This window comes from Papio anubis, chromosome 3 (genome assembly GCF_008728515.1).
Source record: "Papio anubis isolate 15944 chromosome 3, Panubis1.0, whole genome shotgun sequence".
Taxonomy (NCBI): Eukaryota; Metazoa; Chordata; class Mammalia; order Primates; family Cercopithecidae; genus Papio; species Papio anubis.
The window spans coordinates 123,582,093-123,607,118 of record NC_044978.1 but is presented as its reverse complement, the minus strand read 5'-3'; the positions used below and the strand labels follow the sequence as shown (position 1 = coordinate 123,607,118).

Genomic DNA, 25,026 nt, shown 5'->3' with positions numbered 1-25,026 from the left:
CTTTTAAGTGAGCCATCTTTGACGAGGGGTCGTCTTGTCCAGTTGGTTGTTGGTTTCCTATTCTGTCGTGAATATTCTCCAGTGGGCATTAGTGCAAGACATGATATTTGCATATTTGTATACTTTGTGCCCACTTCCATTATTTTATCCATTTTCTTCTTTTGCAGACTTCTCTTCCTCTGATCTTTGATTATTGTTCCTTCAGGTGCAGGAGTCAATGCCTGAAATAGGACAAGAGGCCCAGACTTTTACACCTCTTCAAATGCTAGCTTTTAAGTGAGCCATCTTTGACACCAAGTCCAGTTGGGCTTTCAGATGATTGCAGTCCCAGCTGACATCTGAGTACAACCATTTCAGAGCCCCATAGAGTAAATGGTCTAGCCAAGTCCTCGCCTAACAAATGAGGAACAAAGTAAAGCGTTTGCTTCCATAGGTTGGGGGTAATTTGTTAGGCATCAATAAAAACTAGAATTAGTTACCATGTGCCAAGTACTCTGCTCCACCTCCATGCATTATCTCAGTCAACTTCCTTACTCCTGACAACATTGAAAAGTGTTATTTTCATGTTAGAGATGAGGAAAGTGAGCTTTGAAGAGGTTAACATTCTTGCAATTCCATGCAGCTAAGAAGAGAAAGAGTTGAAATTCAAATCTAGTCTAACCATTACCTGAGAAATAAGATTAAAAGAAAGAAATTTATAGAGTAATGCACTCTCTTTAAGCAGGAAAAAAATTGGCAACATACATGATATTAATTGATTTAGAAATACCCATATTCAATAAAATAATTACAACATTTTCTAGAGATTAGCATGTGCAAGCTGGAAATGAAAAATTTGGCTGAGAGGGCCCTAGTGAAAAACAAATTTAACTATTACCATATGAATGTTGTTGCCTGAATAGTGTTGATGCCAAATTGCTGAGCAAAAGGTATTGGAAATAATCTGTAACAATTTTTGTAAAGATGTTTTGGCATGAAAATGAGGAGCCATTTTATTTTGAAATACTGAAAAGCACGAGTGAAAACATAATTAGTATCTATAAAAAGTGAATAAGTATAGTGCTTTGCTTTAAGTGACCTTTGATGAATTCTAGTTCTTTCGTTCTTTATATATTTTTTTCTTTTTGAAACAGTGTCACTCTGTTGCCCAGGCTGGAGTACAGTGGCACATGATCTTAGCTCACTTCAACCTCTGCCTCCTGAGTTCAAGCGATTCTCCTGCCTCAGCTCCCAAGTAGTTGGGATTAAAGGCACGTGCCACCACACGTGGATAATTTTTGTATTTTTAGTAGAGAAGGGGTTTCACCATATTGGCCAAGCTGGTCTTGAACTCCTGACCTCAAGTGATCTACCTGCCTCAGCCTCCCAAAACGCTGGAATTACAGACATGATTCACCGCGCCTGGCCAAATTCTAGTTCTTTAATATGCCATTACCTATTTAACCTAACCCCCCAAAAGGAGGAATCAGTTTCTTTGCTTATCATAGTTTATAGGTCTACTTTATTATGCTTTATAGGTCTATTGTCAAAACAGAAATATCAAATTTCTTCAGTGGTTCTTTCCTATGTCCTTCTATATAATATTTGGTACTTAGGGAATAGGTTGGATGTTTAGGGTAAATTTATTAGGATTTGATTTGTTTGACCCATGGTTGTCAAATATGAGAGTGCATAGAGTCATCTCGGGATGCATAATAAAAACTGTAAATTCCTGAACCACATTGCCAGAGATTCTGATGGAAAGGCTGCAGGTTGATGCCCAGAGGTCTACTTGTAAGGAAGACTCTTAGAATTTCTTTTGCATATGGCCTGAGTATCACATTTGGACAAACATTGTCCTAGATATTATGCTAGTAATTTCATTAACTGCCATCAGATTATAGGATGCCATTCACCATAAACTGCCAAATGTGTAGAGGTCATACATTTAAAAGTATATGCTTTCTTAAAAAAACCAGAAAAACAAAAACAAAAAGTTACTCTACCTTAAAAAATATTCAAAATAAATTAAATCCCTAAAGTATATATAAAATGATTATTATAACTATATGGAATATTGCTTAAAGTACAGTTATATTAAGAGTTAAAGTTGTGCAACAACCTTAGCACAAAATGTTTTCTTTATCATATGGATTATATTTAGGTATGATTACATATTAATATGTAGTATATTACCTATGTCATAATTATATAGAAAATATAGCAGCCATATTACTATATATTAAGTAAAATAATTATTATTTAGTTTAACTCTGCTATCACCTTAAAATTGCATGAAAACTTGCAAATACAGGTAATAAAAATTAGTCAAGGTTTAAGCCATTATCTAGTACTCGCAGGCTGGCTATTTATTTATGTGTTCTCAATTGCCTAGAAGTATCAAAAGTCAATATAAAGTCTATGGATGTTTTTATTGCCTTAATAGCTCTTGGACTTGATTTATCTTTACCTATGTATCCTTGTCTTTCAGGCTTTCCCTCATGTAATTCTACATAGAATTTCCCTTTATCATCTGGGAAAGAGTTATGCCTTATCTCAAAATGATCACCACCTGAAATGGAAACTAGAAAGGACGGAGTCTTAAATTTTTCCCTCAAGAATTCAATTTTGTATTAATTCAACAATGAATCTATTAAGTAACCTTTATTACTAGACAGTCCCTCAATACTAAGAATATAAAACAAAACAAAACATCTGCTCTCTAGAATACCTGTTAAAATAGTCCTCTGCACCTCAAAATCTTGAGTAAATTATCACAATGTTTTTTTGAAGTAATCAGTTTCCTCTTGTATCTTCTTTTGCTATTAAATGAACTAGTATAATACATTAACAGAAGGGGCTTTGAAGTCTGCATTTTTAAGAACTCTATTCAAATCTTCTCCCAGCAATGACTTGTACTATAGAATAAAAACAACTTTCTCATCTATAAACAATTTTCTCATCTATACAATAAAAAAAAATGTTTCATTCCCAAAGATTTTTTTGTCAACGTAATTCAAAGACTAATATATCTATCTATCTATCTATCTATCTATCTATCTATTTTTTTGAGAGTCCCACTCTTTTGCCCAGGCTGGAGTGCAGTGGTGCTACCTCAGCTCACTGCAACCTATGCCTCCTGGGCTCAATGAAAAATATACAGAAAGTAAAGAAATATTAATTTTAAAAATCTTCTAAGTCTTGGCAAAAGCAGTAAGAGCTTGTGGTATTTGAACCAAGACGCACTCCCCACTTTGCCCTCCCATGTCAGCAAGATGCAAACTCCACTCCAGATTTGTACAGCTAATAACACAGGGTTGTCTCTAATCCTTGCTCCAAGTCAGAGTGCTATTCTCCTAGGAAGAGCAGGACATTAGCATTTCTTATCCTGCTTATAGCTACTTGTTCTGAGGTTAAATTCTGTGTAAGTATAATTGAGTGATGAGAGCTCCTTCCTTCCCACCTCCACAACCTCAAACCCCCCATGCGTGGAACAGAGACTCTTTAACTCCTTGGGCATAACTCCACTAGAATATTGGAGCCTGTCTTTCCCTTGGCTTGTAAGCTAGAGATTCCAGGCTAAGAGAGGCAAGCTGAGAATACCTGAAGCTACTGCCTGTGCCCTTCTATTTAGTATTCAGCTTCCAAAACAGTGGAACTGCTACTCAGCGAGAGAAATGCACATTATCCCTATGCCAGGTCCAGAACCATGGCTCACAGATTTTGCCCAGGGTGGGAGAATCAGGCTATAAAAACAATCAGAATCTCTTCAGAAGAAAACTGACTTCATTTGCAACACAGTGTGGAAAAATTTAAGCCTAAGTGTGATCTCAAAATAGTGAAGATTGTAGTGACAGGCAACTGGGAGAAAAGCGGTAGATTCTTTGGGGATATAAGATAAAATGTTGACTGCCTAGTTTGTCAGACAGAGCCACAGAAAGAGACAGCATGGAGGAACACTTCGTAGGCCAGACCAAATTTCAAACACTACCTCTGAAGCTATTCCTTCAAAGAAGTCTGCATCTGACTGGATCAGTCTGCTGAGAAATTCATACTCCAGCACATTGCTGAAAACAATAGAACAATAATCTGGCAATTATTGGGCTTAACAGCTGGGTGTGGTCAGGAAAAGAGTCAAAGGGATATCTGTCAAAACTATTGTCATTCCAGTGTGATCATAGACTCTTTAGGCCAAATATCAGCATTAGAAGCTTCCTGAAGCAGGAAGGGGTGTGGTAGGTAATATACTTCACTAAAATAATTCAGTCGGTCACTAAACAAATAAAAATCATTAACAATTTCAAGCCCTGGAGGGGATGAACAAATACCCTAAATTGCTATATTATCTATATTGTGATTTGCAACAAAAGTTACGAGACCTACAAAGAAAAAAGAACATATGATTCATATGCTGGAAAAACACCTCACATACTATAAACTACCTGTGTAAATGGCCAGATATCAGGTTTGACAAAGATTTCTAAATAGCCATTATAAATATATTCAAAGAAAACTATGATAAAATAAGTAGGAAGGTGTGATGATAATGTTGCAAGAAATAGAGAATATAGAGACAGAATTTTTTTTTAAAGGAAACAAATGGAAATTATGGATTTGAAAACTTAATTACTGAAATAAAAAATTCACCAGAAAGGCTGAACAGTATATTTGAACAAGCAGAAGAAAGGATTAGCAATATCAAAAATAGATTGATAATGCAATCTGAAAAACAGAAAGAAAAGAACAAAAAGAGTACTTGAAGAAACAATAGCTAAAATATTGCCAAATTTATTGGAAAACATTAATTTATGCATCTAGGAAGCTCAACAAATTTCAAGTAGGATAAATGCAAAGAGATTCACAGACAAGTCATAGTGAAAATGCTGAAAGCCAAAGGCAAGGACAAAAATCTTGAAAGCACCAAGAGAAAAATGACTCATTATTTACAAGGGAACTTCAAGAAGATTAAAGGTAAATTCTCATCAGAAACAATGGAGGCCACAGATGGGAAGGGAGGTAAAGAAGGGATGGATAGCACAATCAAAGTACTCAAAGGAAAAAACAAAGCTTTCAACCAAGAATCCTATGTACAGCAAAACTATCAAAATTGAAATGGGAAAATGACATGAAAAGATAAACAAAAAGTGGACTGATTTGTTGTTAGTAGACCTACCTTACAAGAAACACCCAGGAAAATTTTTTAGGCTAAAAGCAAGTGACCTCATTTTTCTTTTCTTTGATTTCTATTTTTTTTTTTTACCACAATATCTCACAAAACAGCCAAATATACTCCTGTAAAGACAGAAAGCAAAAGTAATGCTAGTTCTGTGAATTTTCTCTGCTCGTATGAATCCATAAGCTTCCACCAACAGACAGAAAGAAGCTCAGTGAGAAGTCTGACCTCATTTTTTGAATCTACACATATAAACAAAGAGTACCTGAAAAGGTAATTATGTGATCACAAGAGTATAAACACATATTTATTCTCTTAACTGATTTAAAAGGCAACTGGATGAAACAAAATAAAATGTATACAATGAATATAGGAATGTAATACATTTGCCAATAACAGCACAAAAGAAGTGGGTGGAAACACAGCTCAATTAGGCTATGAAAATGACTCCATATGGTAACTCAAATCTACAAAAACAAATAGATCCAGAAATGATAAATAAAAAGACTAGTATAACAAAAGTTATAAATATATACTTGCTCTCCTCTCCATTAATGTCTTCTTTAAAATGCTTAAATTGTATTGAGTAATAATTATACTCATGAAATGTTGAACTTGAGACATTTATAGAATGAAATATGTATAACAATAGTATTACAAAAGAGGAAAGAAAATTGTGCTACAAGAATAACATTTCTAGATCATATTGAAATTAAGTTAATGTAAATCTGAAGCTAATTCAAATAAATTAAGATATATATGGAACAAACACTAGGGAAATAACTCAGTATGTGTAGTAAAAAATCATTTAAAAATAGTATGCTACATAAGAAAATATTTATTTAATGCAAAGAACATAGTAAAGGTGAAATAGAGGAGCAAAAACAGTACAAAACTGAAAACAAAAATTAAAATGACAGATGTAAACCCAACTATAGCGATAATGACATTAAATGTAAATGGATTAAATAATCCTATCAAAATGCATAGATTGTCAGACTGGATTTTAAAAACTAAGATCTAAGTTTATGTTCTCTACAGGAGACACACTTTAGATTCAAAGATGCAAATATATTGAAAGTAAACGGATGGAAAAAGATGTCATGCAAAGAGCAACCACAAGAAAGCTACAGTGACTATAGTAATGTCAGACACAATTGATTTTAAAACAAAAAATATTGCTAGAGATAAAGAGTGAAATTTTATAATAAGAAAAGTGTCAATAAATCAGAAGACTATAATAATTATAGTCCAAACCAACAACCTAAACTTTCACCTTAAGACACTGATAAAAAAGAGGAAATTAAGCCTAATGCCAGAAGAAGGAAGAAAATAATAATAATTGAAGTGGAAATTAATAAAATAGAAATACAGTAGGAAAAATCTGTAAAACCAAGAGCCAGTTATTTGAAAATATCAATAATGTTGACAAACCTTATCAAGATTGCTCAAGAAAAAAGAGACTAAGAGAAGACTGAAATTACTATAATCAGATTTGAGAGGGGACACTACCATCAACTCTACAGAAATAAAAAGGATTATAAAAAAACTATAAAATATTGCATGCTAATAAATTAGACAACTTAGATAAAAATGGACACATTCTTAGAAAGACACAAATTGTGAAGACTGACTCAAGAAGAAATAGACAATCTCAATAGACCTTTAAGTAAAGTGATTGAATTAGCAATCTAAAAACTACCCACAAAGAAAGGCCTAGTCTCAAATTGCTTCACCAATAGATTCTACAAAATATTTAAAGAATTTATAGCAAATCTTCACATACTCTTTCAAAAAATAGAGTATCAGGGAACACTTTTCTGTTCATTTTGTGATGCCAGCATGATACTGACACCAAAACCAGAAAGAGACATAAAAAGCAAAATAAATTACAGACCAGTTTCTTTTATGAATATAGACACAAAAATTCTCAACATACTACCAACAGCCTAAATCCAGCAACATATAAAATAAACTATACACCATAACTAAGTGTGATTTATCTCAAGAATGTAAGTTGGTTTAATATCCCCAAATCAATTAATGTAATATACACCATATCAATTGAATAAAAAATGAGGCAAATGTTAATCTTAATAGACTACATAAAAGCATCTGACAAAAATCAACATCTTTTATAATAATAACACTGAACAAACTAGGAATAGAAAGAAACTTCTTCAGCATGATATAGGGCATGCTGTATAGGGCACATACAAAAACCCACAGTCAATATTACATGTAATGGTGAAAGAATGGATGCTTTCCCCTTCAGATAAGGGACTAAACAAGACTTCTACTCTCACAACTTCTAGTCAACATTGTGCTAGAGGTTATAGCTAGGGCCATAGAAAAGGAAAAAAAAAATAATAAAAGTCATCTAGATTGAAAAGAAAAAAGTAACCTCTATTCGGAGATAAAATTATCTTGTATAAAAAGATGCTAAAAAATCCACCAAAAAAGATAAAAACTCTTTTAGAACTAATAAATGACTTCATCATAGTTGTAGGGTAGAAAATTAACATACAAAAATGTATTTTGATATGCTTGTGATGAGCAATCAAAAAATAAAATTAAGGAAAGTCTATTTGTGATAACATCAAAAAGAATAAAATATTTAATAATTAAATAAAATAACAAAACATGTGCTCTGAAAACTATAAAACAGTATCAAATTAAATTAAATATCTAAATCAATAGAATAGCATTTCATGTTCCTAAACTAGAAGACCTTATATTATTAAAATGGCAATACTCCTGGTTACTAGCTGAAATGTGTTTCTGGCCCACCTTCCCACCAAATTTGTATGTTGAAGTCCTAGATCCCAGTACACTAGAATGTTACTGTGTTTGGTTATAGGGCCTTTAAAGAGGTAATTAAGTAAAAAGTCATATGGGTGGGCCCTAATCCAATATGACTAGTGTCCTTATAAAAAGAAGACATTAAGACATGAATGCTCACAGAAGGAAGACCATGTGAAAACAGGGAGAACATAGCCATCTACAAGCCAATAGGAGAGGCTGCAGAATCCAAAATATACTAAGAATCTAAGCACATCTTGATCTTGAACACCTGGCCTTCAGAAATGTGGGAAAATAATTTCTATTATTTAAACCACCCAGTCTGCAGTACTTTGTTATGGCAGTCATATTGAACTAATATAACTCCCTAAATTTATCTACAGATCAAAGCAATCCATATCACAATCTCATTTGGCTTCTTTGTAGAAACTGTCAAGCTGATTCTAAAATTCTTGTGGAATTACAAAGAACCCAGAATAGTAAAACAATGCTGCAAAAAAACAAAATAGGACTCACCACTTCTCCATTTCAAAACTTGCTATAAAGCAACAGTAATCAACATATTGTGCTACTAGCATAAAGGTAGGCATAAAGATTAACACAATATAATTGAGAGTCTAGGAATACATTCATGTGCCTATACTCTAGTTTTTAACCAGGATACCAAGGCCATACAATGGAGGAAAGAATAATTTCTTCAAGAAATAGTGCTGGGACAACTAGATAGCCACATGAGAAAGAACGACATTGGACCCTTACCTCACACCATATATACTAATTCACTCAAAATGAACGAAAGACTTCAATGTAAGAACTAAAAATATAAAACTCTTAGAAAAAAATGTAGGGATAAATCTTCATGGCCTTGAATTTGGTACTGAGTTCTAGGTATGCAAATGACAATAAAAGAGATAAACGACTTCATCAAAATTAAAAACGTTTGTGTTCCAAAGGACACCATCATGAAAGTGAAAAAATAATCTACAGAAGAAGAAAAAACAATTTGCAAATCATATATCTAATTAGGCATTTGTATAAATAATACATGAAGATAGACTAATGGAACAGAATGAAAGTCCAGAAATAAAGTCAAATACTTATATCCAACTGATCTTTGACAAAGCAAACAAAAACACAAAGTGGGGAAAGGACACCCTATTCAACAAATGGTGCTGGAATTATTGGCAAGCCACATGTAGAAAAATGAAACTGGATCCTCATCTTTTACCTTATACAAAAATCAACTCAAGATGGATTAAGACTTAAATGTAAGACCTGAAATCATAAAAATTCTAAAAGATAACATGGGAAAAATTCTTCTAGACATTGGCCTAGGCAAAGAGTGGATGACCAAGAACCCAAAAGCAAATGCAACAAAAAACAAAGATAAATAGATGAGACCTAATTAAGCTAAAAAGTTTCTGCACAGCAAAAGAAATGATCAGCGGAGTCAACAGACAAACCACAGAGTGGGAGAAAATCTTCATAATCCATATATTTGACAAAGGACTAATATACAGAATCTACAAAGAACTCAAACAAATCAGCAAGAAAAAAGCAAGCACTCTCATTAAAAAGTGGGTGAAGAACATGAATAGACAATTCCCAAAAGAAGGTACATAAATGGCCAACAAGCATATGGAAAAAGTGCTCAACATCACTAATTATCAGGGAAATGCAAATCAAAACAACAATGCAATAATATCACCTCATTCCTGCAAGAATGGCCATAATCAAAGAATCAAAAAATAATAGATAGTGGCACGGATGTGATGAAAAGGGAACACTTTTACACTGTTGGTAGGAATGTAAACTAGTACAAATATTGTGAAAAACATTGCGGAGATTCCTTAAAGAACTAAAAGTAGATGTACCATTTGAGCCAGTAATCCTTCTATATCCAGAGGAAAAAAAAAAGTCGTTATATGAAAAAGATACTTATACATGCATGTTTATATTAGCACAATTTGCAATTTCAAATACACAGAACCAGCCCAACCCTCCATCAAGCAACAAGCAGATAAAAAAAAATGTGTTATAAATATACCATGGACTACCACTCAGCCATTAAAAGGAACAAAATAATGGCATTTGCAGCAAACTTATGGAGTTGGAGACCATTACTGTAAGTGAAGTAACTCAGGAATACCTAACAAAACATTATATGTCCTCACTCATAATTGGGAACTAAGCTATGAGGATGAAAAGGCCTAAGAATGATACAATGCACTTTGGGGACTCGGAGAAAAGGGTGAGAGGGGGCCAAGAGATAAAAGACTACACATTGGGTACAGTGTACACTGCTTGGGTGATGGGTGCACCAAAATCTCAGAAATCACCACTAAAGAACTTATTCATGTTGTCAAACACCACTGTTCCCCAGAAACCTATTCAAATAAAAAGCAAATTAAAAAAAGAATATATGAAGAAGTTTTAGAATTCAATAATAAAAGGCAATCTGATTAAAAAACAGGCAAAGAATCTGAATAGACATTTTGCCAAAGAAGATATAAAAATGGTTAGTAGGCACATGGAAGGATACTTGGCATCATTAGCCATAAAGCAAATGCAGACCAAAATCAGAGTGAGACACTACTTGACACCCAACAAGATGGCTAAAAGTTTTAAAATTCAGGTAATAACAAGTATTGAGAAGGATATGGATAAATTGATGTCCTCATACACTGCTGGTGGGAATATAAAATAGGGCAACCACCTTGGAAAATACTCTGACAGATCCTGAAGTGGGTTAAATACAGAGTTACCATATGATATATGGTATAACTCTGTGTTATATACTATATAACATATGGTAACTCTATGTTTAACCCACTATATATACTACTACTAAGTATATATCCAAGACAGATAAAAACATATGTCAAAGAAACACAAGAACAACAAAAACTTGTACCAAATATTTATAGCAGCATTATTTATTTATAGTAGCCATAAGGTTTAAATGATGTCTATCAACTAATAAAGTGTGGGATAGTCATATAATGGAATATTATTCAGTCATAAAAAATAATAAAGTAGTGATATATGCCATAACATGGATGAACCTTAAAACCTGCTAAGTAAAAGATGCCAGTCACTAAAGAGCATGTATTATATGATTCCATTTATATGAAATGTCAAGAATAGGTAAACCTATAGAGGCAGAAAGTAGATTGATAGTTGCTTACGGCTGGAAGGCCTGGAAAAATATCTAAGAGTTGTAAGATTTCTTTTGGCCCGTGCAGTGGCTTATGCCTGTAATCCCAGCATTTTGGGAGGCTGAGGTGGGCTGATCACAAGGTCAGGAGATTGAGACCACCATCCTGGCTAACACGGTGAAACCCTATCTCTACTAAAAATACAAAAAATTAGCCCGGCGTGGTGGCGGGAGCCTGTCGTCCCAGTTACTCAGGAGGCTGAGGCAGGAGAATGGCGTGAACCCAGGAGGCGGAGCTTGCAATGAACCGAGATCGCGCCACTGCACTCCAGCCTGCTGACAGAGTAAGACTCCATCTCAAAAAAAAAAAAAAAAAAAAAAAAAAAAAAAAAAAAAGGAAAGAAAGATTTCTTTTGTAGGTAAAAATATTCTAAAATTCACTGTGGTGATGGTTTCACATATCTTTAATATACTAGAAACTATTGCATTGTCCACTTTAAATGGATGTATTGTATAGCATATTAATTTTATATCTCAATAAAGCTGTTTTTTAAAAAAGAAAAAAGATAACATAGGTAAATTTCTTAAAAAATAATTTTGTTGTCTATTTCCAGTAATATTTCCTTGCAGCCTTTGGAAGCGGCACCTGATACAGGTGGTTTATTTGCTGTCATAGGGATACTATATAGGGACAATACTAGATAGACAAAGTCAAGTTTTCTTCAGATCCTCTCTCCAAGCTTATTTGTCATTCCTATATTTCCTTTTTCCTGCTCCAAAAAGAATGCTTGTTTCTTCCTTTCATTTACAGATTAGAAAAAATTGTTAGTGGATGAAAACTGTTGATGATTTCTATAATCTGTCCTTGCCAAAGGCAGTACTGATGTTACATACTCTGTTTCTCATTCTCTCCTGGCTTACAAACTATTTCCTGCTGTAGTATGCTTTTCTGATGCAGAATTAGGAGGAAAATAACAGAAAAAGGACAAGAAGCATGAGTCTGCAATCATCAAGGGACCCATTCACCTAGTTTCCCAGAAAGAGTGAAGCCAGGGAGAGTTTGTAGCTGTATTATGTAAGAAAAGAGGAATTTAAAAAGTATGGTGATAGAATTACATCATGATATTCAATCAATTTAAGTAAAAAGCTTGAGAACTTATTTTGAAATTAACTTTTGTTTGCTGATTTGATCTTTTGATTGATACCTTTCTGAGCTATTCTTTTTTAAGGAAAATATGTGTCCAGCAGACTCTCTACTAGCTTTTTGTATGCCTGCTTCAAGTCTTTTCTGGTTTTTTTTTTTTTTTTTCATACTGTATTTTGGACATTTAACCACTTGGTTCAAGTAGTACTTTTTCTTTTCAGATAAATAGTGTTAACTTAAATCCTAGCCAAAAAAGAGACAGTGAGAAATAGAAAGAGTAATTGAGTGAGAAATCTGTGTTGTAGTACAGTTTTTACATAAATATCCTGGTGTCTTTGGACTATCTGCTTAAATTCTTTGAGTATCAAGCTTCTTACCTGTTATCTGAGAACGATTTGGTCAGGGGTTGCCTGAATAGACCTCAGCAGGTATATGAACAACCAGAAATTTTATGCACAATTATCTCAGGACATATATTTATTTTTTAAAAAAAATATTAACTAATTTTTAAATTAATGTATAAAAATTAAACATATTTATCAAGTACAACATGTTTTGAAATATGAATCCATTGTGAAATGGCTCAGTTGAGCTAGTGTATATATGTCTTACCTCATATAGTTATTATTTTACAAAGAGTACCCTTAAAATCTATATTTTGGCAAGTTTCAAGAATACAGTATATTGCTAGTAACTATTGTCACCAAGTTGTACAAGAGGTCTCTCGAATTTATTCCTTCTAACTAAAATTTTGTATCTTTGGACCAACATCTTTCCAACCCACTCCCCCTACCTAGAGTCCCTGGTCACCACCATTCTCTTCTCTGCTTCTATGTATTAAACTTTTTAAAGCATATAAAGAGTTCAATCTACATGTGAGTGAGATCATATAGTACTTGTCTTTCTGTGCCAGCCTTGCATATGGTTTTTTTAATCAAGAAAGAGACTGTATAGCTTTCAAATGATTTTCCAGTAGGAAAATGAGTTTCTTAAAAAGACCAAAAAAACAAAAACCCTCTGAACTAAGTGTTCTAAGGTCTCTTTTAATTGTAAAATCATAGTACCATTTACTAAACTACATTTTTTTCAGTCTCGAATATTATAAATTGCTTACCTCTTGCCACATAAACTGCAATTATTTCTCAATTTATGCAATGTTGAGTTGACTATAAAAGAACTGGTTAAAAAATTACAAACTTCTTGTTGGAATCTCCTATTACTTATTTCTGTCTGTATACTCCTTCATTCACAAAGGATTTGTAATTGCTCGTGTACTGGTATCAAAAAAGAAGCACCATTTAGTTCTGTTTTTTCAGTTGTGTGTATCTGTACACAGTGAAAGAGTCATAATAGATCATTCAATTTAGCCCTGAATGTTGAAAATAAGGAAATGAAAATAAACTGGCCATTTCACTGACTTATGTAAGACCGCACTGGGATCAGTACTCATTCCACCAATCTTTCTGGCCCATCTAGGGCCTTGTTTTTCATTCTGCTCACAGTTTATAGTTCTATCTTACACTTGGATTGTCATTAACTATATTGTCAGAGAAAGTAGAAGACAGTGGAAAATATGATAATATGATTCACTTTCAGTAGTGGGATGATATGAGAAAAAAAGATTCATTTCAAAAGCATTTGTGCTGGTATAGCTTTGAAGTTGTTTCATATCTGGTGATGTGGTTATTTAAATGAATCTTCTCTACTGACTGATACCCAGATTATATTTGTTAAGCCAGAAAGCATAGACTGTGATTTTAGTCACAATTGAACTATAATTCCTATCTGTAGTGTCTTAACTAATACTTTTTTCTACAGATGTTTGGGATGTGACTCTACACAAAATAGGGAAAGTAGAAAGGTCATTGTATGTGTAATGGTATTACATTGGTGGAAAAGTAATTGCAGTTTTTGTCATTGTTTAATGTTATACCTTATATTCATTACCTTATAGTCATTGCTATACCTTATATGCCATTTCTTAATGGCAAAAACTGCAATTACTTTTGCACCAACTTAAATGCAGAGGACACACTTTTTTTTCCCCTTCATGTCTGTGGTTTAGTAAAAATTACCTCAAAGTTTGAAGACCTTTATTTTTCTCAGGTAAAATCTAGCCAGATTGGGTGAGTTGTGCAGAAAACTAAACCCATTTCTCCAGTGAGACATTGTGGGAAAATATACTGTTTGAACCTTGTTTATAGGGAACAAGGGAGTGTTTTCCAGATGATTGTTTCTGATATAAGCAAGAAGCATTCATAAAAAAAATCCACATACATAAGTAACTTTTATACGACCAGTTGTGGAAGGACATAGAAAATTTAAAATACTCCTGGAGCCTTATAAAGGCATATCAATCAGTATTCTGTCAAGAAAAATAAAATAAAACAATTTTTTAAGACTTTCAAATAGAAAAAATTCAATACAAGGAGTTGATACATGACATGGAAGAACTGAAAAGCTTAAGGTTGAGGCAAGTCAGAGATTAGCCACAGCCAGGAACCCTTACCTTCTTAATGGATAGATAAATCACAAGAAGAGATGTTATCACCAGAACCCAGAAACTGGGACATCTGGTGAGAGGTAGAGCCATGGTACAGACTGCCTGGCAGGAGCTACAACCATGGATAAAACACAATTGCTGCAGGAATAGCCACTGCAGGCAGAAATATGCCAGCTTCTCTCCTCCTCCCTCTTTCTAATTTTCCATTAATTTCTCCCTTTGATAAACGTATTAGAAAGCCAGAGAGTAGAAAGCCTCAGAAATGTAGACCAATATAAAAGAGGACAGAAGAGGGAAAGGCTGGTGAATGAGTCTGAGAGCAGATAGGCAGAAGGCAAATACTGGAAGACCTATGTGTAGACACAATGCCAAATGCTAAAATATTAGATGGAAACATCAGAAAACATGTAACCAAGTGCTCAAAATTATACAGATGGAAACTAAAGCAGAAGTTAAGACATGAGAGATGTCTCTGGTTGGAAAGGATATGGGCGCAGAAATCAAGAAAGTGGAGATGAGAGAAAACTTGTGACTTGATTTGACCAGGAGAGAAAGCAGGGAGATATTAGAGGGTAGAGATATAGCATACGAAAAGGCAAACATAAAAATTATCCTAAAGTATGAGGTGAGGATGGAGAAGGAAGGAAGTAGGTGGGATGGTCATTCAAGAAGAACCGAAAAATAATTCCTTCCTCTCATCTTCCTTCTTCCATCCTTAATTTCTTTCTCCACTAAATCAACAAATGTTGATTGAAAACCTTCTATTTGCCTGGTACCAATAAGTAGCCTGTAGAAGGTACAGGATGTACAGTGGTAAACAAAAATGTCTATCTCTTGCCCTCGGAAAGTTTACAGTTTAGATGTAGCCGAATAGAAATAGAAAAGAAATAAAAAATAATCAGTAACAAACAAATAATGTAATTTCAAATTGTGAAAAGGGTATAGAGGAAACCAACAGGGTGAAGTCAAACAGAATAATATTCAGTAGTCAGAAGGAGACCAGGGCTTTGACCCCTCATGTATAAAATGTTAATATTTTGGTCATATTTCCTGGTACTGTAAAAAGTGATTCATTGCAGATTTTTGACCAAGGAAGTGACAAGAAAAATGATATTTTTTTGTTTTTCTGATAGGCTTCCTGGACTCAGTATATTAGGTGGCCAGCAATATAAACAAAAAGTGAGTTTAGATTGTCAGAAGTTGTGGTCAGAGGGAGAAAACAAGTACCTGAAATATCTTAAGACTTAATGACAAAGTTGAAACTAGGTTTAACCCTTTTCCCCTTTAGAAAAAAAAAAAAGTGCAACTCACTGCCAGTGCTCATTTAATTTTACATAAACACACTCTTTGAGGCTGAAACAAAGCAATAGCTTTTCGATGTGAAAATGAAATATAAAAACTGATCTTGGAGTTATTTGTAAATAGAACTAATATCAAAATCGTCTCAATCATCAGAATTGTCTATTTTGGAAAAATAAGATTCATGAAATGAATCTTCTGGCAACAGCTGTTTGGGAACGATATTAATATCACATACCTCCAAAAGAAATCTTGTAACTCTTAGTTATCCTGCCAGCCCCCCACCCCGAGCCCTAAGCAACCACTAATCTACTTTCTGTCTCTGTAGGTTTGCCTATTCTTGCCATTTTATATAAACTGAATCATATAATTCATGTTCTTTAGTGAATGACTTCTTTTACTTAGCATAATGTTTTTAAGATTCATCCATGTTATAGCATGCATTAGTACTTTATTATTTTTTATGGCTGAATAATATTCCACATGGATTTCCTCTACTTTATCAGTTGATAGACATTGTTTCAACTATGTGGCTGCTATAAATGTTTGAAACAAGTTATGTTTTTATTGTTGGATATGTACTTAGGAGTAGAATAACTGGGTCATATGGCAACCTATGTTTAACCCACTTGAGGATCCGTTGGACTGTTATCCAAGGTGGTTGCTCTATTTTATATCCCCACCAGCAGTGTATGAAGGTACTAATTTCTTCACATTTTCACAGTGATTGAGAATTACTATATTTTGTAAATGGAAAGACCACTATTAAAAACATAATGCTGTAAGTAGAATGATGCCTTTTGTTTCCAAAGTTGAAATACTAGAGCAATGTAAAAATAATAATAAGAGTGAGATATTTTATGGCAAAATTATCACAGGGTGAATACTATAGCCACAAGCACCATCAGTGAGTATTTTAGGGGCAAACAGGAAAAGGACTGAGAAGAAAAAGTTTAATAAATTTGAGAGGCCAGAATAATAGTAATGCCACTAATAAAGGAAGAGAAGTTGGGAAAAGAGGCTATAGGGGAAAATAAATCATTTTTGAACACAATCTTAAAAATGATGTCCATTGAAGACAACTGTTGACTTAGAAAAGCGATGCAGCTGATTCTGATGTGATGGATCCATTCGCAAAGTTAATAAGGAGAAGCTGGACATAGTCAGGGTATTCTTAAACACTGAAGTTACATAATATCATGCTTTCAGAGCAATGACAGACAAAATAAAAGATTGGATTGTTTTCATTCAATATGATAATTTGTTATTTTTAAAATTTCTGTAATCTTATCACAACTTCCACTGAAACCTGAGAAGTATGTTACTAGATTCTCAGAGATTATTCCTGGACCACAGCAATACTCAAACTCTTTATTGATGATTGATTATTTGAATTGTGCAGATCTCTGGGAAGGTGAAGATACTTTTCAGAAACATTTGGGCACTGAGTCTTTCTTTCCCTGGATGGTATGTGGCCTTGTAGATGCTGAACTTGATACAAAATCAATAAGAAATGTAATCTGTTAACATTTATTTAAATAAAAGTGCATAGATTAGGAAACTGTTGCAGATGCTGTTACTATTCAACCCATCTCTCGTCGGGTTTCTTTGCCGTTGTCATGTAAGCTCCCAGTCAGCTTTCATTCCTAACAGCCAACGCCTGTGTCTCTTGGTAGGTGGATGCTTTCAAACTTTCAGATTCAATTTTTTCTACATGCATGGAGATCTAAAATTGCCTAGGAATTTACTCCACTACCTCATCACCATGGGTGGTGTGTAAGCAATGTTTGGTCAGAGATGAATAACTCAATCTTGTTGCCATTTGACTTTGGAGAACTGACAAATGACCCACATTTTCTCCAGAGCTTCCCTATGGTATTAAAAATATTTTCTTTAAAATTTTATTGTGGTAAGAACACTTAACATGACATCCACCCTCTTATCAAAATTTTAAGTGCAAAATGTACTATTGTTGCTTCATATAGGATTGAATCTGAGTCCTGCATGAAACAGCATGACTCGGCACCCATACCTGGCCTCTTTTCCTTCCTGATCTCATTTTCCTACTTCCCTGAACAATTTTTCCTGGGAACACTTCCTACTAAAACACTTTCACATGAATCCTCATTTCAGAGCCTAAAACTAACCTAAGTCAGAAGGTTTATTAGTTTTTTATTTGCTGCTGTAATCGGTAACCACAAACTTGGTGGCTTAAAATAACACAAATTTATTAACTTGTAGGTCTGAAGTCCAATATGGGTTAAAACCATGTCACTGGACTAAAACTAAAGCGTTTCAGAGGTGCATTCCTCTTACAAGACTCTGGGGGAAAGTGTGTTTCCTTACCTTTTCCTGGTTCCCAAGGCCATCCATGTTTCTTAGTTCATCACCCCTTTTCTCCATCTTCAAAACCAGCAAACGGTAGTAGATTTCACAACACATCACTCTGACTTCCTCTTCTGCCTCCCTCTTTCACTTTAAAGGCCCTTCGTGATTACATTGAGCCTACCTGGATAATCCAGGCCAATCTCCTTATCTTCAATCAGCTGATGAACAACTTTAATTCTATCTGAACCCTACTGCTCCTTTGCCAGGATACTTAACATAGTCACAAGTTCTGGGGATGAGGACATGGACATATTTGGGGCTGAGGACTCCTAACTCTGCCTATAGCAGTTGATAAACCCCAAATATAAAAGGCTTGTCATACTGCAAATTCGATTATTTTCTCATATCAGACATTATCCTATTCTGGAAATGTGTTAGTTTCTGCCTTTTTAGGGAATTACAGGCCGAGGAAAATTCAGATCAAGAGAGGTTATATCTATTTCTAACTGGCTCCTGTTAATTATTTGTGTCCTTGACTAATGAAATCAGGAGTTTAATCTGTTTATATTTGGGGAGAGTGGAGAAATTTCTGCTTGCCAATCCACAACCAACACAAAAGACCAGAAATTCAGCAATAACTTTTCCAACTTGGAAATTAAGGATTAAGAGCAGGAGCAGTGTTCTTTGCTAATGAATTCCATTTCGATCCCAGTATTCAAGAAGAGAGTGAGTGTTATTGTTAAGGATATTGCAATAAGAATTAAAAGTATGATGGGGATTAGACTAGAGTGTGTCTAAGATAAATTCTGTGGTATGTTTTATTATTGCAATTATATCAACACAAGGAAGATTGGCAGAGATTTGGAAACGGTCTTTATATCACAGTATAACTCAGCCAAGTCACCATTAGCAGGGCAGTTACTGGAGACTGTATCTGCAGCAGAAGCTGCCCACATTCTGACCAAAGAAATAATAAAAAACAAATTGGAGAAGGATGGAATTCTGAGTCACCTTAAAAAGGAAGCTTTTGCATGTCCAGGGATGTTTGGAAAACTCTCCTTGGGGGACACAAGTAAGGTGCACAAAGCTATGAATTAAGTGCTCATGTGAAAAAAGAGTTTAGAAGCCAGAAGAAGATGGATGTTTAAATATGCTTATGCTATTTTATTTGAAGCCAAAAAAGGAGACACTAGAATTGTTTGTCATATCTGAACTGTTGCTGAGAAACTAAGAAAGGTATTTCCAAAGTAGGATGCCAGCCAACGCTGAAAAACCTTGGAGGCTGCTTGCCAAGACTGTAAACTCCATTTGTCACAGAGCCTGTGTAGTACAGAGTTTCTTCTAAATTTATCTTCTCCATTTGTTTTTGTCATAGAATTATAAACAATGTGAGGTTAGACACATGAAATTGCTATATGTGTTGCTTCTTTTAGCTCTGTTAGAAGCAGCTTTGTTTAATATCAACTACGCTGCTAAAATCTAGGAGGACTCAGAGTCCATTAGATCCTAAACTTTTGAGGGTTAGGGATGATGTCTTTCTCTTTTATGTATGCTCTAAACTGCCCCACTTATTGGTTATTTCATACTAAGTATTAAGTATTAGCTCAGACTTGTGGGAAAATGAATGAATGAAGAAAACGAATGATTTATTGACTAAAAATTCAATATAGAGGTGTTTCTTCAGTTTTGTAAAATACTATATTGAGCAAACATGGTAAAATATAACCATATACAATTGTTGATGTTTTAATATTTTTAGTCTATAGAAATGACAGTGCCTAGTTGGTAGGTCAACTCTCTTCCGTCCCTCCATATATCATATTGAAAATAAATGATACTTATTAGGTCCTTATTAAGGACTAGGTATTCAGATATTTGTTTTTTTGTGTCATCTTATTTAATCCTTAAAACAACCCTGTAATAGACAAAATTCTAAAATGTCCTCCAAGATTTCCACTTTCTGGTGTACATTTTGATACATTGTCCCTAGGACTGTGAATCTCATAGATTTTTTAAATTCTTATAATTAGATAATGTTCTATGGCATAATTTTTAAAAAGATAGATTATCTGGGTGAGCCTGACCTATCTCATGACCCCTTTAAATCTGGCTGTAGAGGTCAGACACAGAAGAAGTCAGAGATTTGAAGCATGAGAGAGATTTGATGTGAGACAGACCCTCTGTTGCTGGCTTTGCAGATGGAAGGGCCACATGGCAAGAAACCATGGGCAGCTTCTGGATGTTAAGGGTGGTTGTAAGCCAATATCCAGCAGAAAAGCAGGAGCCTCAGTTCTACAACAAAAAGTAATTCTTCCAATAGTGCTTTAAAGAGGGCCCTGAGCCACAGATGAGAATCCTAGACCTAGCTGACACCTAGATTTCAGCCCCGTGAGACCCTAAGCAGATAAACCAGTCATGATGTTCCCCCAGCCTGTGATCTACAGAAACTGAGAGATGTTAAATCTGTGTGGTCTTATACCCCTAAGCTTATGATATTGGTTACACAGGAATAGAAAATAAACATAAACTGCTATGGTTTGAATGTTGCTTCCTCCAAAACTTCTGGTAAAATTTGTCATTATAACAGTAGTAAGAGGTGGGACCTTTGAGAGTTGATCGGGCCATGAGGGCTCCACCCTCAAGGGTGGGATCAGCATTGGTATAAAAGGGTGAGCCTGGCCTTCTCTTGCTCTCTGGCTCTCCGGTGTGCTTTCTTGGCCCTTCTTCTTGCTCTTTGCTGTGGGATGATACTGCAAGAAGGGCCTTGCAAAATGCTGGAAACTTGATCCTGGACTTCCCTGCCTCCAGAATTGTATTATAAGAAATAAATGTCTTGTTCCCTATAAATTATCCTGTTTCAGGTATTCCGTTATAGCAGCATGAGTAGACTAAGACAGGAAATTTGTACCAGAGAATAGAGGTGTTGCTGTAACAAACACCTGACAATGTGGAAGCAGCTGTGGAACTGAGTGATGAGTAGAGGCTGAAAGAATTTGGAAGGGCAGGTGAGAAAAAAAGGCTACATTACTATGAATGGAGCAGGCAGAGTGATTCTGATGAGAGCTCAGAAGAGGAGAGCTGTGGTGAAAGTCTGAAACTTCTTCAAGATTACTTAAACGGTTGTAATCCAAATATTGGTGGAAATATGGGCAATAAAGGCCATTCTGATGAGATCTCAGATGAAAATGAGGAACAAGGTTTTGGAAATTGGAGGAAAGGCCATTCTTGTTACAGTGTCCAAGAACTTGACTGAACTGCTACCAGTCCCCTAGGACTTTATGAAAGGTGGAATTTCAAAGCAGTGTGCTAGGCTATCTGTCAGAGGAAATATCCAAGCAGCAAAGCATTTAGGGTGCTGTGTGACTTCTTTTAATCGCATATAGGAGAATGAGAGAAGAGAGAAAGGGTTTAAAGACAAATTTAAAATTAAAAAGAAAACAGAATGTAGGGATTGGAAGAATTCTCATCCTAGCCCTGTGGTACAGAGTGAAAGAGAATTTTCAGGAGAGGAAACCAAGGATGTGGCCAAGCAACCATTGGACAAGAAGATTAGCATGGATAGAATGAAGCGAGAGGCTATGGATCAAGACAATGGAAGAATGATCCTAAAGGCACTTAGGAGATTCTCCCAACAGAGGCCCAGAGTGCTGAGGCCTGGGGGAGGGAAATATGTCAAGAGGAAGGCCTAGAGTACCCTCAGGACCTTGGGGCTCACTGCCCAGCACTGCCTCAAGTCTCAACTCCCTGCATTCCAGGCCAGCCCTTCTCAGCTGCCTCAGCCATGGCTCAAACAGGCCCTGAATTTGATTCAACCCAAACTCCAGAAGGTACAAACCATAAACTTTGGCAGTCAGTGTGGTGCTAACTCTGCAAGCACATCAATTCCAAGAGCTGGTGGGACATGACTTTCTTCACCTAGATTTCAAAGGATGTCATAGATAGACTGGCAGCCCTAACAGACTTGTCATAGGAGCAGAGCTACTGCAGAGAGTCCCCACTAGGGCAATTCCTGGTGGAACCATGGGGACAGGGCCATCTTCAAGATCCTAGAACTGTAGAGCTACCAGCCTACAATACCAGCCTGGAAGAGCTGCGGGCATGGGATTTCAACCTGTAGAAGCTGCTGCATGGACTAAGCCCCACAAAGCATAGGACCAAGTCTGCCTGAGGCCTTGCGGTTCCAACTCCTGTGCAAATGTGCTGGAAGACAGGACATGAAGTCAAATATTACGCTCAAGCTTTAGCACTTAGTGTTGTTTGTCCTGTTGAGTTTTGAACTTGCTTTGGACCAGTTACTACTTTATTCTTTCCTGTTTCTCCCTTTTGGAATGAAAATTGTCTGTCCTATGCCTGTCCCACCATTATATTTTGTGGTTTGTAGCAACTTTCAGAGTTCATGTAATTTTTCCTTATTTATGTTTTCTTTTTTGAGTAAACAGCATATCAAGAACAACTTTTGATCAACTGTTTTTTTCTTGTAAGTCATATTATGCAATTTTGTGATATGTTGCTATGTTTCCTATGGATCTCTAGAACTAAGAAAAGCAGCATATAGCAAGATAACTGAATAGACTCTGTATTATCAAACAATGTGTGTGTGTGTGCACATGTGTGTGTAATACCATTCTGACATCAAAACCTATGCGGTTTGCTTAGACATTCATTATTTTTTAAAACACATTTTACTGTTTTATTCCTTTTGGCAGGTAATAGTCATATTTTATATAAACCATGTAGTTAAGATAAGTCGTAAGAAGACTTTTGAAGTTACTCACAGAAATATTGTATTTAGAATTTTCACAATTATCATTACGGAAAAGAATAGTCTGGTTTTTTTTTTTTCTCTTCATATCCTTTTCAGTTAAGTATAAAAATTATCTGGGACTCATAAAATAATGTGTCTTTTTTTTAATTTCTGAAATAATTTGAGAACCTTCTTTTTTCTTAAAATTTCGGGATAATTTACTGGAGAACAATCTGAATTAAATACTTTCTAATGAAAACATTTTAAACAATGAATTCAGTTTCTTTAATACATTTAGCATTATTAATATTATCAATTTCTTTTGGGGTCAAAATTAATCCTTTGCTTTTCTCAGGAATTTGTTTATTTTAACTATACTGTCAAACTTGTTGGTATAAACTAGTTTTACTATAGTCTCTTCTTTCTAAGTTATATCTAAGATTTCACTGTTGTATATTCTTTCATCACTGTTACTGGTAGTTTGTGTTTTCCCTTTACTTTTTGGGCACTCCTGTTAGCATTTTATCAATTTAATTAATCTTTTCTAAGAATTGCCTACTAAATTTGTTGATTTGTCCCTACCATAGTTATTTCCCTATTCATTGATTTCTGCTTTTCTGATTTTATTTTTCTTTCCTTTTACTTTTTTTTTTTTTTAGTTTGATTTGCTCTCCTTTTCCCAGGTTCTTAAGGTGAAATATTAGGTCATTGATTTAGACCTTTCTTCCTTTTAAATCTAAGCATTTAAAGCAATATAGTTTCATGACTTTAACTGCAGCCAACAAATTCTGATATTTTCTAATTAAAATATTTTCTAACTTTCTAATTTATTTGCTATTTCTTTTTTGACCCAGGGTAACTTAGAAATGTGTTGTTTCTATCTGTGCTTCTCTAGGAATCATTGTAAGCAATCTCTTATTTAATTTTACTGTGTTAATAAAAATCACTCTGAAAGATTTTAGGTTTTTTGATATTTATTGAAATTTGTATCTTGACTCAGCATATGGTCTATCTTAGTGACCATCTCCTGTGCACTAAAAGAGAGCAAATATACTCCGCTTGTTGGGTTAAATGCAAGTAAAGTAAGGTGTTTGATAGTAGTATTCAAATTTTCTCTAGACTTTTTGAGTTTTTCACTACTTGTTCTGTCAATTGCTGACAGATTGGTGTTAGAGTTGCTATGAAGCTGTGCTCAAGTATTTCTTCCTTTAGTTCTGTTTTTCTCCCATGTATTCTGAATTCTGTTATTAGGTGCACATATATCTGTGATTTTTATGTCCTCTTGATGATTTGACTATTCTACCATAAAATATGTTCTCTTTATCTCTAATAAAATTCTGTAAAGTCAATTTTTATACTAATATAGGCATGCCAATTTTGTAATGCCCATTGTCTTCATGGTATGTGTTTTCATATTTATTTATATCTATTTGTCTCTTAAGATGCATCATTTATGGAGAACTTACAGTTGCATCTTACTTTTTATCCAGTCTGACAATTTCTAACATTTAAATGGAATGTTCAACCATTTTACATATAGTGTAATCAGTTCATTTAGTTGAAATTAAGTCTACCATTTTGCTATTTTCTTTTTATTTGTTCTTTCAGTTTTTTGTTCTATCTACTTTACCTTCTTTAAGGGTAACCAAACACTTTTTAATATTGCATTTCAATTTCTCTATTGCCTTTTTAGTATAATTTTTGCAGTATAGTTTTAGTAGTTGATGTAGGAACTCACATTACAAATCATTAATACAGTTAATGTTTTACCACATAACATAAAACATGAAACTTTGCAATAGTATAACTCCATTTACCATCCCATCCTTTGTGTTATTGTCAAACATCTTAACATAAATATGCATTATAACCCCTGAAATATAATGTTGTAATTTTT

General features: G+C 34.6%; 1 non-coding gene across 1 annotated transcript; it reads right to left on the bottom strand.

Annotated features, from left to right (window-relative positions):
• Positions 1-5,241: 5,241 nt before the first annotated feature.
• LOC116274324 lies at positions 5,242-5,376 on the bottom strand. Its single transcript, XR_004182951.1, has one exon. It is a non-coding gene; the product is annotated as a small nucleolar RNA SNORA75 (small nucleolar RNA).
• Between the last annotated feature and the right edge of the window lie 19,650 nt (positions 5,377-25,026).